Raw genomic sequence first — 4257 nt, forward strand, 5'->3', positions numbered from 1 at the left:
GCATAAGACTAATGCGTTTGAAGTATATAAGACATAAACAATCCACAATTATATTTTTTTGGTGCAAAGACCACTTGTTCCTGCCCATGCAGAATTATATATCACTTATTATTGCCTAGTCAGTGCATATCGTAGAGTTGAGACTACTTTGCCAGGACAAATATGCCTTAAATTTCAAGAGCATTGCACCGGCTACAAGGCTCTATAACTTTTAACTCGGCCATTGAGGGAACTTTCCGCAAAATGTATCTCTCCATGACCAAGAGTGCTTTATGGGCTTCCATGATCATATCCCTGTTCATTGGGAGGCATATATCGTATTCACCGTCGGAACACGAATTTTCACCCTCGAAACAGGTGCTCAGTGTAAGGCACCCAAGCGACTTCGCATTCTCAAGCATATGGCATGTCAACTCAACTATACTCTTTGCAGAACAGAAGCCAATGATCTGCACATTCTTGATGTTCCTATGCAAGTGTCCTGGCATCTGTCTTAGATCATGAGAAGAATTTCCTAAAACTGATTCTTGCTCCATGTGATCCCCCCACTGTACCTGCATTGAATAGATGCCAAATATCAATAGTAACGGTGAAAAGATAAAACATACTGAAACTAATGCATGACTCCACCAGACATGTATAAAAAAGATGTGTAACACTATTCTAAGGCAGAGCGTAGAATAATTCCAGAAAATGAATTTCCTTTAACTGTACATAACAGTAGGGGTGTTTGTATTGTATATAGTTTACAAGTTTTGTGCGTATAGTTTGACTATATTTGTAGACTTACATACAACATGAAAGTCTCCAGGGAAGGACACCCATCAAGAAAAGAAACCAGAGAGAAATAATCATAGTCTGGGGATAAGACCCCAATGAGCAGATCCTTGACATGCAGGAATTTTCCAGGTGCCACCACTGCATTCCTCTGCATAAAAATACTTCAGATTAATCATCATAGGAAAATACAAGTTGCTAGTGTTTGTTGCGTAATCACTAGTAGAAAAAGGGTCATCTGTCCCGGTTGGTAAGGGCCTTTTGTCCCGGTTCTTGAACCGGGACTAAAGGGTCGTTACTAATGCCCTAGCCCTTTAGTCCCGGTTCTTACACGAACCGGGACAGATGGGCCTCCACGTGGCCGGTGCGGCGAGCCCAGGCAGGAGGGCCTTTGGTCCCGGTTGATGGCACTAACCGGGACCAATAGGCATCCACGCGTCAGCATTTCAGGGGCTGGGGTTTTTGTTTTTTTTGAAAGGGGGGGGGGTTGGGGGTTTTGGGGGGTTAATTTAGGTGTTTCATATATTGTGTTAGCTAGCTAATTAATAGAGAGAAGTGTCCTCTCTTATCTCCGTGCTTGGTCGACGCTACGTACTATATACGTATATAGAGGACTAGACACGCTAGCTAGTAAGAAAATGAAGGAAACAGAAGATCGTCATGAACATATGCATACAGAGAGAAGTGATATCGACCACCTCTCCTTCTCCGAGAGATTGGTCGAACAACAAGTTCTCGTATATCTATCCGACACTACTGGCTACATATATACAATAATTATCTCTTACAATATAATCTCCTAATTATATACGAAGTCAAGGTCCACATGGTATTCTCCGTCTTCAGCGATCACGTGGTCAAGGAATAATGCCGCCAATTCCTCTTGAATTGCGCGCATACGATCTGGTGCTAGGAGTTCATCTCGCATCCGAAAGATCTAATTTGAAGAAGGGGGTCAATACATATATATATATATATATATATATATATGAATAAATGAAACTCAACACAAATGATGGTAATAAAATAAAATTGTGAATATTATTGCTTACGCACTTCATATTGTTCGTCAGAGTAGCCCCGCTCACAGGTCGTGTGGCGGATGGACTCGCAAACGTAGTATCCACAGAAATCATTCCCTTGTTCCTGCCACAACCACTTTACAAGAAATAGAGGTCAATCAAACTGATAAGCAAGCATGCTAAATGGTATTGATGAAACTAGCGCTTGAATCACTAGGAGATGCGCGGAACATGCTACTATAGTACTTACTTTCGGGTGTCTAAATTGCAGCTTCTTCGGCAGTCCCGGAGCTTTTTTGGTGAATTTTCTCCAAACCCTGCCAGACAAAGAAAACAATTACTTGATATCAGGAAATGAACAAAGTTGCTGATATGGTGGATAATGATCGATTTAACTTACTTCTCGAGCATTTGAGTCATGTCCGCATAGTCCTGGGGATCTTTTCGTCTCGAGTCTAAGACGGTTACTACTCCCTGCTCAAGCTTAATCTCTAGGAGAATATAGTGGAAGCTGCGCACGCATGCATAAGTCATCAATTACATTACTATAACCTGGACTAATAAGGGAAACCGAATATGCACAAGACAGTAACACTCACTTGAAGTTGTAAGGAAAGAGTATTATATCTTTGTTTTCATTTATTACCAACGATCGTAGCAAGTTGGCCTCGGTATTTTCGGCATGATATTTAACCTCAGTTGCATCTATGAGATTTGTGTTAATGAATCCAATATCACCGATTTGTCTTTTCTTCAATTCGGCGATCTTCAATCTGCATAATATAGTGAGGATAATTATAAATACATGCAATGAAAGAGCTGACCTATATAGAGAGACTTAATGACAGAAGTAGTACTACTTACAGACAGTAGCAAGTGACCGTTGATTTATCGAGGGCCTTTTGATTGAAAAACTGGAAGAACTCCTCAAATGGAACATTCAACAGTTCAATTCCAACGAGGTCATGCTCCTCTTTAACTCTCAGCATCAAAGTATCCCTCCCCCCAGACTCTCTGCAGGTTTTCATGTACCAATCATGTAATCTTCGCATCATCGTTGTTAGAGATCTTTCATCTTTGACGAGAGGCTTCCCGTAATGGTATTTGTGTTCGTCCACCTCCAAGAAATCATAATGTACATCGTCGGGCAGGTAATCTCCAAGATTGCTATAACCGGCCACCATCCTCGGATCATTAGCGACGATGTCGCTAGACACCTTGAGCGGGGGGCACGATTGGTTCGCTTGTTCGCCGAGCTGGGCAATTTTTTTCCCAGCTCGTCGTTCTTTTAACCTTTGATCACTGACAGTACTTCCCGACCGCTCCGCTTCGACAAATGTCTTTGCAATAATGCGCTCATAGTTGCCTTTCGGTGGAGACTTTGGTGGTTTTGTCAGGGCAGCCAGAGTGCGCTTCGCTTTCACCGGATCTACCTTCTCCTCCGGAGGTGGATGTTTCTTTGCTTTCACCCCTTCAAAGAAGTTCTTCACTTCGGCTCGCACGATCTTCATGGTTTCCTCCTCGGTCCTCTCGTATGGTAACTTCTCTGGAGTCTTCAGAGAAGGACCGAATCTGTATTGCCTCCCGCCTCTGGCTGTACTGCTAGACGCCGCAGAGCAGACGGAGCGGCTGCGGCTGTCTTCTTTCCTTGCTTACGAGGCGGAGGAGAAGGACTACGATGGGCCCTTGCTGACGAGGCGGAGAAGGAGGAGGCTGGCTTCTCGGGCGCGCCGGCGCAAGCGGAGAAGGAGGCGGAGTGCCGCCACGCGCCGGAGAAGGAGGCTGAGTGCCCTGATCACTCGCCGGAGGAGGAGGCGGAGCGCTACCACGCGCCGGAGAAGGAGGCTGAGTGCCCTGATCACTCGCCAGAGGAGGAGGCGGAGTGCCGTTACTCGCCGGAGGCGTCCAGTTCGGAAGGTTGATGAGCTCCTTCCGCCATAGGCATGGAGTCTTCAGAGCAGAACCCAGCCGAGTCTCCCCTTCACCGGTAGGGTGGTCAAGCTGGAGGTCCTCAAACCCCTCCGTTATTTCGTCCACCGTCACCCTAGCATATCCTTCTGGAATCGGACGACAGTGAAAAGTTGCGCCGGGATCAGGAGGTCGAACAGAGCCGACAGCCGCCTTGACTTTGAAGTTCTCCCATCGCGTCATAAGGTGGCAATGTTGAGACTCCGTGATAGCATCCACGGGGTAGCTAGCAGGAGCCGTCAAGACATGCTCCGGCTGAAGCAGCTCGGTGGAAGCCACGCTGCTTCTCCGCTGAGATGGCGGGTAGCTCGGGGTAGTTTCGGCAGGTCGATTGCTGCGAGCTACGTCTCGTTCCTCTAGCGCTTGAACCCTTTCGTGCAGCTTCTGAATTTGGGTCTGCTCCACTTTTTTCCTCCTCTCCTGGCATTTGTAACCGCCTGCGTCCGGAAAACCAGCCTTCCACGGAACGGAGCCTGGCGTGCCTCGTGTC

The sequence above is a fragment of the Triticum aestivum genome, chromosome 5D (genome assembly GCF_018294505.1).
Source record: "Triticum aestivum cultivar Chinese Spring chromosome 5D, IWGSC CS RefSeq v2.1, whole genome shotgun sequence".
In the NCBI taxonomy this organism is placed as follows: Eukaryota; Viridiplantae; Streptophyta; class Magnoliopsida; order Poales; family Poaceae; genus Triticum; species Triticum aestivum.